General features: G+C 45.2%; 1 protein-coding gene across 2 annotated transcripts in view; it reads right to left on the reverse strand.

Annotated features, from left to right (window-relative positions):
• Nucleotides 1-13,410, reverse strand: part of nek7 (NIMA-related kinase 7) — a 68,931-nt gene that overhangs the window by 42,900 nt on the left and 12,621 nt on the right. The gene's annotated exons all lie outside the window — the stretch shown is intronic.

Below are 13,410 nucleotides of genomic sequence, written 5' to 3' on the forward strand. Positions count from 1 at the left end.
TTTACACGAGATACCCGCCTGTTTAACACAAACCGTGTGCCATCCACGAGGCAACACATGAGGTGAGATATTTGTATGTTTTCAGCATCACAAAAACGTAGCCAAGGACAAGCGTGCACACACACGTGCACACACACGTGTACACACACGCAGACTGCTCGTTGATAGGAAGCAAATGACTAATGATTAGGAACAGAGGATAAAAGAAATACCAGGAATTACAACTCAACCATGGTTTTGTCTTCTTAGGGACTTATTCACAGGAATAGCACTCAAGCGGGCACACACACACACACACACACACACACACACACACACACACACACACACACGTAAAAAGAAAAGTTCCACACAGGAGGGAAAGAAAGCACACTTCACAGTGGGCCATTTGCATGTTTTTCCTCCAAAGCCGGTTTGCAGATCTGTTGGTGTGTCACTCGTGTATTGGTCACAGTCTCTTGTCTCTGTTGCATTGAGCCTCCCTGGGCCAATTAAAATGTGCCGGTGTAATGTAGATGAGAATAACACTGAAAAGCAGTCTCTGTGTGTATATCAATCAATCATCTGATCAATCGAGCAATTATATAGCTATCTAACCATATAACTGATTAATAGGTTGACACACAGATTCTTTGGGCAGTTTAATATTTTTATGATGTGTGTCTATGCACTTTGAGCAAACACATCATTTGCAATTATTGCTGTGCTAAAATCACAGATTAGCTTTTTCTTGATGTTCGTGTAAGTTTGGAAGATCGCAAAATTATTTACTCAACCCCGTTTCCAATGGATTTACATCGGCTATGCTGGCAATACGACTCTCTTCACTTATGTAATGGATCATTTATTAATAAGGTTGACATTTTTAAATGCAGAACAGCGTTAAACGCTAAATGATCCTGACTCATTAATAAACCTGCTGGAGAAAAAGTATTTTTGAAAACAACCAGCTGTGGTGGTTTTTATAAACACCTGGAAAGGTTGTTTGACTGTTTGACCATCAACATTTCAAGCCACAAACGTGCAGCACCAATAAGTTAAACAGACAGACGCACTCAAGGTCGTTTGAAAAGTCAAAAGGAGGTGAAAATCACCCTGGAGGTCCTAACAGAGCGTTAACAAAGCAGAGAAAAGGCTACATTTACTCAGATACCCATGAACATCTGGACAGAGCCTCAGGCCGCACCGGTACATCAGCCCTACATCATATGTTGCTCTTTTTGATTGGTATCAGAATATTGACCCAGAACAAATACCAATATCAATATCCAACGGTTGTGCCATAGTAATTTTGCACAAGCAAAATGTTCGTAGTGTGAAGAGTTCCTGAAAGGCTGTTGATCTGTGCATCCATCACCCACACTTTAAAATCAGTATCAGTACATCATCACTCAAGAGCTTTTATCTATTACAGGATATTTTAATACCAGGTGAAGTCGGCCTCTTAGTTTGAACGAGCTGCGTGTCGTGACATTTGGATTTCGCGGTCACAGTGGACTTTCGAGTCACCCGCCCAGCTGGCCTTCGCGGCTGTTGCCGTGATTCTTTGCACTTCAGCCCCGCGCTGTGTTAGATTGAGGCTGGCACCCTTCCTTCGCTCCCTAACCATCTTGTGTTTCTAACCGCCTGAGTGTCAAAATAACCGCAGGGCATCAGAGGACGTTCTTTCGCCTCCTACATCCCACGTTAACAAGATCAATTAAGACTGCCACGTTAGATTAACACACACAAGGAAACAACACAATTAACAAATCTAACTCGATCAGGAGGCGTAAACAGGGGAAAATACGCAAACCGTAGCAGTGACTGCGCAAAAACACAACCGGCTTCATCACGCTGACCTTTCATCGCACATTCCTCTTAACTGTTCCTCTCGCTGTCTCGATATCCCCGAAAGGTTGCTCGCCACAGACAGGAATTCCTGACTTTCAAAACACATGGAAGCTCAATGTGCCACTCTTGCTTGCATTTCTGTCATGCGGGTGAGAAATGGTGGCTGCCTTTCTGGTAACAGCTAAAAGCTAAATCCTCTACCTATTCATAGATGTCAGAGTCACATTTGGACCTTTGGTGAGAGACAGCTGCAAATACACAACAGGACAGACAAGCAGAGCCATTTTATGCTAAATATGTAGACACACATACGACTGGCGTTTGCCTGGAATGAGAATTTTACTTTTATTATCGTTTCCTTATTTTTCACAGATCTTCCTTTTACACTGATATTCTGTCAGGCTGACTTTATTACAATTATTTCTGCACAAACATTTTCACCACTATAGATCGTCTATGAAATGTAAATGGACACAAACATGTTGTTTCCGAGACGCCGTGAGTCCATCCGAAAGACCGACGGTGTTTTCAGAGGAAACTGAAAACACCGTCTCCGTGCAGACCACCAACCACTCAATGAAAACAAACACTGTTTTCTGACTGCGTTCCATCTAATGTGAGACTCCAGCCCAGCATTCTCACAGTGGGCCCATCACACCGAGGTAATTATATGAAAGAGGAGAAAAACCGAGCGAGGCGGACTGAACAGTTTTATTTGTTCTCACACTTCCAGCACACAACAGATTTGTTAATTTGCCTTTTTTTTTTTTATTCCCATCTCAAATCTTGTTTTTGTTTTTTGCATTTTTAGCCCTGTTTCCTGCTTTTACACTACTGTGAAATAGTCTTGAGCCACGCCTCGTTTCCTTATATTTAGCTTCTTTCATTCCTACGCTTGTCTTGAGCAATAGATTTCTAAATATCTTTCAAAGTTTTCCTCCGTCCTCTGGCTGGTTTTTAACAAATTTTCACTCATTAGCGAGGTTTCAGTGGAAAGGCGGCTGTCATGAAGCCATTCTTAAGGAAAGGAAACAAGAAAAAAGGGCAAAGCTTTGCTAAATTACAGAAGAACTGGACTGAAAATCAGGATTTCAGCCAGTGGTGTTGGGATCTTGTCAAAAATTTATGGAATTATCAACGCAGAAAGTACCAGATGGGATTATATGGTGGAAATTTTGATCCACCATGCAATGCCATCTGGCAGGTGTTTAATTGGGAAGGCTTCAGCATGACAATGATCCCAAACACGTTGGCAGTGCAGTAACACACACCTGTACAGGACAAAGAAAGAAGAAGCAAATAAACAAGTAGACAAACGGGAACACTATCAGTCATGGATTGACCTGGTGGCATCAACACAGCTCCAAGAAGAAGGGCGTTCATTTCAGGAGAAAAACAATGAATCCACTCAGTTTTTTAAAGCTTTGGACTCTTTGTGTAAACGAACATGGCTGAATTTTGGAGCTTGAAGAATGGTCAGTATGGAAGCTCAGAGGGGGCAGAGATCTGCCCCAGCCTACTTTTAACCTGTCTACGAACACAGTTCACCGATGATGGAATGAGGCTACAATACCTGCTGTTAACATTAGATTACTGCTTATACTTAAAGAGTGATTGTGTTGTTGTAAGTCATGTGCATGCAGAGCACTTTGTGTCCACTCTCAGCAGATATGCAGACAATGCAGTTTCCATGACAAACAAAAGGAATAGCTGCTCTGAAGCAGACACGTCATACTAGTCAGGGCAGGCCTTGGACCGCCACATGTTTGCACATTTATCTTCATTTTTATTTGGTATTTAAGAATTTTGTGTTACATTGTTTGGAAAAAAGATCTGTTACAGCTTAAAAATTATTTGAAAAGTTTTGTAATTTTACAAATTTTTAAGAAAAGTTTTGCACAGTAAATGTTCTTAAAATGGCATGCTATACTGCTCAGTCATTTTGCATGTATATACAGAAGAAAAGAATATATTGCAATGCATATCGTTACTGCACATGCTTCAAATTATACCACAATATGGGTTTTAGGCCATATCGCTCAGCCCTAGTTTGATCGTCTCGAAGAATTGTGCAAAACTGTGCAAAAAGAAGTTCCTGTTTGAACAGTGAACCATGTAAACCTTTTACCAAAAGGCTGAGAGAAAACCTCTGTAACATAGTTGACAACAACTTTCCCAACCTTGATAAGAAAAAGCACATCTTCATTCAAATGGGAAGAAGCTGAGTGTAAGTTGGAAAACTGAGTAGGGATAAAGCCGGGATTGTGCAGGAAAGAGAGGGACAGATGCAAAACTATGAAAACTGCCAGCAGACAGAAAAAAGCAGCTTGTTAGCCCTGATGTGCTCGTGGTCCTGAAAGAGTCGGTGTGTGCCACAGACACTGGCACTGGCTTCAGCTCCTCTTTAATCCTCATTTCCTCCTTTCTGCATAAATCATTTAAAACAGGAGAACAGCGAAAACAAAGAGAGCTAAAGGGAGGGAGATGATTATAAAAAGGTGGATCAAGGCAAACTGGGATGGAGGAGGGATGAAGGAAAAAGTGAAGGGGAAGGGTCCTGAAATTTAGCAGTCTCAAAGAGCAGAGTGCACAATCAGCTCTCCATCCCAGGACAATAAATACGAACGCAAACCGATGACCTCGGGTTTAAGAAGAAGAGGAAAGCGATTGGGGGGGGTAAAGAGGAAAAATATAACGTGACACTATCCGGCCCGAGTGCACGATGTGAGAGAATCAAAGGCATCTTTGAGGAGCCAGAAGACGACAGCGAAAGTGCTGGAAGAGTGGTGTCCATGATTACAAGAAATGGAGAAACCTTTGAGTCTGCGCTCATGAAAGCCCACCCCGGGCCTCTTCTCAAAACCCCTGCTACACTAACAGTGATGACACAGAAAGAGGAGAAGAGGAAGAGAGCCACTAATGATGGAGGGGTCCAGATACTACAGAAGCAGCACACTTTCCAATTCATTTTAATCACTATTCAAAATCATTAGCACAAATGTGCAGGCACTCGTGTTCATTGGACCGTGAGCTGAGAGACAGACAGAGAGGGGTAGAAGACCAATTATACCTCAGCGTGAGCCGGGCTTTGAGGTCTTCGAGCAAGACAGTCCAAGACTCGATGGAATAAAAAAAGGAAGTTAGGACATTAGATTGTCCTGAAAAAATCAACAGTGTGATAAAAGGAAAACTGTGGAAAAAAGGCAGCCAAACAGATTACATGCTCCCTCTATCTAGAAATTTCCATTTCCTCATATCTGGTGACAAAAGCATGAAGTCAGTCAGGCAACAGACCCAAACAACAACACCGACACCAGACAGGACTCGCTGTTCAAGAACAAGCAGAGGTTTAAGCTCCGTTTCACATCTACGAGCCATCGATGGAAAAAATAAATAAATAACAACCATAATAATAATAATAATAATCCTCATTTTTTATACGTAGAAATGTGTGCTTGTAATGCTTGTGATGCTGTTACAAACCTCCACCCTCTTACTGGTGGAGCGAGGACAGAAAAATAATATTTAAAAAAGGAAATTAAGACAAAGAACTGCGCGTTGGTCCACCGAGACGCTACAAAGGCCGGCGATCCATAATGTGGCTTGCTGACTATTCATAGTCACGCTTTACATTTTTCACCTTCAGATTTTTATAGCCTCATGATTATTTCACTGCAGAAGTAAAGAGCACAGCACGGTTAGCCGCGCTTCATGTGAGGCCTAATCTGATTTATTTCCCCACGATCCAGCGCTCTGCTTTACACGTACAATCCACCTACTGCAGCCTCTACATAACACACTTTCATCCCACCTCCATGACCCAGTAATCCCATTAACGACGCGGGACTCTCCTCCGTCTTCCTGTTTGTTTGTGCGTCTCCCCGCGCACGCACACCTGTGCGTTTGTATACCCGCGCATCTCGTTTTCATTTTCCACCACTGTCTAAAGATGTTCACCATTGAGGAAAGAGCTCAAGCACAAGCAGGTGTCAGCCACTCTCCTCCTCTTTATCCATGCCCCTTGCTCTTCTCCTCCTCCCCACCTCCTCCCCTTCGTGCTCCGTCGCTCCTGTGTGCTTTGGACACGAGTTGGCACGCGGCTAAAAGCCCAGGCCACCTCTCTGCTCCATTGTCCTACCCACTCTACAGCGGTACTGACGGCGAGGGACCCTTTGTTGCCAGTCTGTCACTTCAGCAGGTGCCTTACAGTAAGAGGCAGGAGGCAGCCAGCCATCCAGCCTGCACGGCTTCGTTAGCACAGAGCACCGTTTGATGTGCTCATTTCATCAGCCGGAGACGGCAGCCGAGGAGGATGCTAATAATCACTTGAAAAACAAATACATTCCACTCAGGCTTGTAAAAGATAAACTCCAATTTCAATGATAAAAGGAGAATGACAGACATTCATGCTACCAACAGAAAAAGAAACTGCCCCCCCCATGCTAAAGTAAAACCAATTCGTACTGTCAATCACTGAGAATAAACAAGGTATATTGACAAATTGCTGACTGTGTAAAGAAAGACAAAACCGTGTGGGCAAAGTATGCAAAAACAGAGCTGCATTTAAGACAGCTGTGTGATCCCTCAGAACCAGCTCAGTGTGTCAGGGAGCAGGCTGTGTGAAGGAGAGAACCCCCCAGGCGTTCAGCACAGGGGACCCTGGGGGTTTAGGCGCACGCTCACTACATTCACAGCCTTTCAAAACGCTGCACCACCATCACACCTCAGTTAAAATCACTTAGAAACTGAATGCATAACGTGTGAAAGGAAATCAAGAGATTTCATTTAGACTGGTTTGTCTATCTTCAGACTGCGTTTCCCCTCGTATCACTGCATCAACAACGGTCTAATTATGGGTATATTTCCAAGTGTAACTGGTAAACAATTGGAGAATTATAACTTTTTGAGTACCGTTTAAAGTTAAAAACACTCACGTAGCCGGATCGGAGCCAATAGAAATCGTTATCCGTTTGAGAGCACGCATATTTTAGAACGCGGCTCTTTACCACCAGGAAGTTACACCGTGTTTTTTAACGTCGCCTCGACTGCTGAGTTACTGTGTGACTCTGGATCTGAACTAAAATGCAAAAGTCTCACAGAGTGACCAGAGGAAAGTAAAATGACCGTGTTTCCTCAAAGGAGTCAGAAATAAATGTCTAAATAAAATGTCTCACAGTTTAGTTTCCATTCGTGTGATTTACACAGCAGGTTAACATGTGACTTGGGTCACCGCAGGGGGCGGGGCTGTGCACGTATCAAAACTTATGTAACACAACATCAAGATTTGTTTTTATAAGCAACACTGACTAATCTGAATACCCATTAACTTTTTAAATTTGCATATCAAGCCTGACTCCATAATCTCAGAGATCTCACATGTATATTATTAGAAATGCAAAAAGCATTTAATCCATGAAACAATGGATGGAGGACAGATTTGTTTTTGTCGCCGTTACTGTTTTTAAAAGCACACCCTCACTTCATGTGCACCAAAATATCCACACCCAGAGTTGCAGACCGCAGTAAGGTGAAGATCCCAAGGCTTTAGGCTGCATTAGTCCCTTGTGGCAACAACTCCTGGTCTTTCACAATGAAGAACAGAGCATTGCGCAGCCGAGCAGAGCTTCCTGCCCTCCAGGACCAACGAGGGCTTTGTTTGTTAGCCATGTCACTGACTGACCACCAAATTAGCTGCATCACCTCTGGCACCAGGATATTGGATGCGACATTCTGTTCCACGGGGCTGTGGCTGTGTTTGTCTGCGAGACCACGGGGCCAACATTAAAAAATAAAGAAATGAAAACACAACGGGGGCAAACGAGGGACTTTCACATTTAAAAAAAATAAAAATTAAACAAGGGAATACCGTGCTAACTACTGCTATGTGCTAAATAAGAATCGATGGGACCAATTACTCAGGATTATGTGTTTATCAGTTCCTTTTAGTGCAGCCTGCATTAACAAATAAAACTCACGCCAATGGAAACTGCACAACTTTATCAAATAAAGGCATTTTCTCCTCCTTTGTTAAACAGCTTAAACCCTGCTTAGGCCCATCTCATTTGTTTTTTGAGTCGAAGATGATCACAATCAATAGAACTGGCAAATATACTGGTTTTAATAAAATACCAGTATCTAGCTTTGACAGAGTCGAGTGTTCCTCGCGGAAGCTGTGTTTCCTTTGGCCGAAGCTCTTAATCAAGCACAACACGAGAAACAGCAACGTAATAAGAAGCTTCTTTCAGGCAGCGGGAGTAGACGTGGACGGTTAATCATGCTTTATGTTCATTACACTTTCGGCTTCTAGCAATTACAATAAAACAGCTGAAACAGTCCTATCCCTTAATCCATTTTACAAAGATGCAGTTCGGTTCAGCATCAGTGAGCAGCGGCCCTAAATCATATTTAACGTGTCTGAGCAGCCATGTGACCAAATAATAAAATGATTTTTACCTTTTAGTCTGCCACTGTCTGGTTCTTAGATGACAAGCCACGACTCTCTGTGAGCTGGAGATGGGGGCTGTCATCGTTTTCCTAAGAACTAAACTTTAGCAGAAAACATCTGGAGTCCACTTTGCCCATCATACAAAAACCAGCAGCCTCTCTTATTCCCTCAACGCAGGCTTTTTCCCTTTCACTTGCATAGTTTGATGCAGTTACCCTGTGTAAGCAAAGAAGTTTGTCTAAGAGGAAATGACAAGCACAAGATGTCCAAATCATTAGTAATGTGAGAGGAGCAGTTCCCAGGCATGTCTCATTACATAGCTGACTGCTAAGAGCTCATGTTTGGGACTTTTCTGGGCCCAGGCCTTCTTCCATGCTCTGCACCAGCATCTGTTCTCCACAGTTTGTAATGGAAACATCTAAGACCCTGAACCCACAACAACCTTTACTCAATCCTGGCGCTCGATGAGGAAAGAAAGAGACACACAAACAAACTGTGGTTCACTCAACACATTAATGTCATAAACGTAATCTCGTGCAACCATACGCAGAAAAAAAAGAATGAATATGAAGCTGGAAGCCTACACCGAGCACGCAGTAACAGTGGGCCCAAGGAAACACGGCTCCACAAAAATCAAGCTTTGGTCTGGCTGCGGTTCAGCCCGCTGTGGCTTCTGCGGTGGCTTCTGCAATCTTTAACCAGATCCAGAGCGCTGCTCCTCAATCAGAGGTCAAATACTGCTCTGTTGCTTCACCAGCATGTGAGTGCTTTGTTATGCCAGTGCCAGAACCTAATTGACCTAGGTTTTAAATATAGTTTGTCTGTTTCTGGCGACTATCAGCGAACACACAACATCCTGGTGGAGATAGCGAGACCGCCAGGGTCACCGTGGATGGTCTGCCCGCCCAGCAAGCGTAGAAGGCGACGGAGGGAAAGAAAGCAGAAGAGGGGATGCCGGTCGGGCTCAGACGCTAGGCTACGCAAACATCCACACCGGCCAGCACTTCCGAGCCTTTTCCTATCGAACGCCAGATCCATCACCCACAAACTTGACGAATTGGAGCTACAGATAGCCAACACAAGCTTTGCACGTAACTGCAGCATTATTCTTATTACGGAGACGTGGCTTCACCCGCTGATTCCCGACGCTGCAGTCGAGTTAGCAGGCCGCACGCTACACCGGCACGACAGAAACAGCAACTCAGGTAAAAGCAGAGGAGGGGGGCTATGTGTTTACGTGCATAACGAGTGGTGTTGTAACAGCAGGATCATTTACACACACTGTTCTCCTGATTTGGAGGTTCTGGCAGTCTCGTGCAGACCTTTTTACATCCCGAGGGAGTTTACAGTAGTTATTGTGATAGCTGTTTATATACCGCCGGATGCTAACGTTAGCACGGCTCTCAGCCTCTTGCTCAACACCATAAACAAACAACAGCTTGCCCACCCCGATGGGGTTTTTATTGTCGCCGGCGACTTTAACAAAGCGTGCCTAAAGACTGTGCTTCCTAAATTTGTCCAGTTCGTGGACTTTGCTACGAGAGGAGAACACACTTTGGACCATGTCTATTCAAACATCAGGCATGCTTTCAGAGCGACACCCCTCCCCCACCTGGCTGGATCTGACCACCTCTGCATGTCCCTCACCCCCACCTACACCCCCCTGCTGAGAAAAACAAAGCCCCAGACAAAGACAATAAAAACCTGGCCTGAAGGAGCCCTTTCTCAACTGCAGGACTGCTTCTCAACAACTGTATGGGATTTATTCTCCAGCCACAACCTCCAGGAGTACACGGACACTGTACTCTCGTACATCAGGAACTGTGTTGACAATGTCACCGTCAACAAAAGGGTCAGGGTGTTTCCAAATCAAAAACCCTGGATGAATAGCGAAGTGCAATCCCTCCTAAAAAGCCGCAACACTGCCTTCAAGTCAGGGGACAGGGCTGCATATAGGGTGGCCAGGGCAGACCTGAGTAGAGGCATCAGGAAAGCTAAGGCTGCCTATAGGAGGAGGATTGAAGATCACTTTGCTGACAACGACCCCAGAAAAATGTGGCAGGGGATCAATCACATTACCAACTACAGAAGCAATAACCAGGCAACATCTAGGACTGATGCCTCACTGGCTGAGGATCTAAACCGTTTCTTCGCCCGCTTTGAGACGACCAAGCCCTCAGCTGCCACACCACTTCCACCCGCCCCCAGCACTGGCACACTAACACTCAGGGAGCATCAAGTGAGGTGTGTTCTAAGGTCAGTGAATCCCAGGAAGGCGGCAGGTCCTGATGGAATACATGGAAAGGTTCTCAGAGCATGTGCTGACGAACTGACCGGAGTCTTCACTAAAATCTTCAACCTTTCCTTGTCATCAAACACCGTCCCGCCCTGCCTCAAAACCTCCACCATCATCCCCATCGCCAAGAAGTCAGCTGTGGCCAGCCCAAATGACTACAGGCCTGTTGCACTTACGCCTGTAGTGATGAAGTGCTTTGAGAGACTGGTCTGTCAGCACATCAGGGCCGGTCTGCCTCCCACTCTGGACCCCCACCAATTTGCCTACAGGACAAATCGTTCCACCGAGGACGCCATCACCATAGCGCTCCACACTGCGCTGAGTCACCTGGAGCACCGAGGAAGCTATGTGAGAATGCTCTTTCTGGACTTCAGCTCAGCATTCAATCATATCATCCCGGAGATCCTGGTCCAGAAACTGTCTCACCTGGGACTCTCCACCCCCATCTGCCTCTGGATCAAGGACTTCCTGACAAATAGACCACAGTCTGTCAGACTCGGCCCCCACCGGTCCAGCACCATCACACTCAGCACCGGGTCTCCACAAGGATGTGTTTTGAGTCCCCTCCTGTTTACGCTCTACACATCCGACTGCTCCCCTACCCATCTCTCAAACACCATCATAAAGTTCGCGGATGACACCACAGTGGTTGGACTCATCTCAAGGGGGGATGAGTCGGACTACAGAGATGAGGTCAACAGACTGACTGAGTGGTGTTCAGTTAACAACCTCCAACTGAACACCACGAAAACTAAAGAACTTATCTTGGACTTCAGGAAGGGCAGAGCAGACCCGGCCCCACTTTACATTCACGGGAGCTGTGTGGAGAGGGTACACTCCATGAGGTTTCTGGGCGTGCAGATCTCTGATGACCTCTCCTGGACTGCAAATACTACAGCGGTGGTTAAAAAGGCCCAGCAGCGTCTCCACTTTCTGAGAGTGCTCAGGAGGAACAACCTGGAGGAGAGGCTGCTGGTGACATTTTACAGAGCCACCATAGAGAGCATCCTAACGTACGGCACAACAACATGGTATGCAGGGTGCTCAGCTGCAGACAGGAAAGTACTGCAGAGGGTCATCAACACAGCCCAGAAGATCACTGGCTGCTCTCTGCCCAGCCTGGTGGTCACTGCAAACTCTCGGTACCTCAGCAGAGCTGGCAATATCATCAAGGACCACTCTCACCCCAGCAACCAACTGTTTGAACTATTACCGTCAGGCCGACGGTACAGGTCACATAAAACCAGGACAAACAGATTCAGGGATAGCTTCTTTCCCAGAGCTATCACCGTAGTAAATAAGCACAAAAACAACTGAACCTATTCCATACCGTCACTGTCATTATATTATGCTGCTATTCATACTGTCATTATATTAATGCTGCTATCCTGTATATATTGTACATACTATTGTTTGAGTACTTACGATTGTTTTTTTTGTACTTTTTATATTTTACATTTATATTTATTATTGAAACTTGCACCAAGGGAGTGGCACTCCAATTTCGTTGTACTCTGTACAATGACAATAAAGGCTATTCTATTCTATTCTATTCTCAAGCTGCCAGGGAGGGCGACTCTTTAAGCTGAAGCTGCTTCTACCAGCGCAACAGATTCTGAATATGACGATTGTAGACTGTGAGATGATTAAAAATGGGGCTGCAGTTAGAAAACCAGGTTTAACTCGGTCGCAGCCGTGTCAACAAGTTGGCACAGAAAATAAATCGGAATAAATCAAACTATATAAAAGCAGCACCACATTTCTGCCCGGGTATATCTCAAAATAAAATACGTCCCGGGGCTAGCGATATCGCCACTTGGGCGACCAAAATCTATCTCATCCCTGCCCCTCGGGCCACCATATAGCCCGACGGGCGGGGCTGAGATAGATTTTGGTCGCCCGACCGGAGATATCGCTAGCCCCGGGACGTCCGGCTAGCGATTTTGCGAGCCCTGTTTCATTTCTCTCCTCACAACTTCTCCATTACATGCAAGTATTTCAGGGAAGACATGTACAGTGGGGCAAAAAAGTATTTAGTCAGCCACCGATTGTGCAAGTTCCCCCACTTAAAATGATGACAGAGGTCAGTAATTTGCCCCAGAGGTACACTTCAACTGTGAGAGACAGAATGTGAAAAAAAAATCCATGAATTCACACGGTAGGATTTGTAAAGAATTTATTCGTAAATCAGGGTGGAAAATAAGTATTTGGTCACCTCAAACAAGGAAAATCTCTGGCTCTCACAGACCTGTAACGTCTTCTGTAAGACGCTTTTCTGTCCCCCACTCGTTACCTGTATGAATGGCACCTGTTTGAACTCATCATCTGTATAAAAGACACCTGTCCACAGCCTCAAACAGTCAGACTCCAAACTCCGCCATGGCCAAGACCAAAGAGCTTTCGAAGGACACCAGGAAAAGTATTGTAGCCCTGCACCAGACTGGGAAGAGTGAATCTACAATAGGCAAGCAGCTTGGTGTGAAAAAATCAACTGTGGGAGCAATCATCAGAAAATGGAAGACATACAAGACCACTGATAATCTCCCACGATCTGGGGCTCCACGCAAGATCTCATCCCGTGGGGTCAAAATGATCATGAGAACGGTGAGCAAAGATCCCAGAACCACACGGGGGGACCTGGTGAATGACCTGCAGAGAGCTGGGACCAAAGTAACAAAGGTCACCATCAGTAACACACTACAACGGCAGGGAATCAAATCCCGCAGTGCCAGACGTGTTCCGCTGCTGAAGCCAGTGCATGTCCAGGCCCGTCTGAAGTTTGCCAGAGAGCACATGGATGATACAGCAGAGGATTGGGAGAATGTCATGTGGTCAG

Source organism: Aulonocara stuartgranti, assembly GCF_965226115.1.
Source record: "Aulonocara stuartgranti genome assembly, chromosome: 17".
NCBI lineage: Eukaryota > Metazoa > Chordata > Actinopteri > Cichliformes > Cichlidae > Aulonocara > Aulonocara stuartgranti.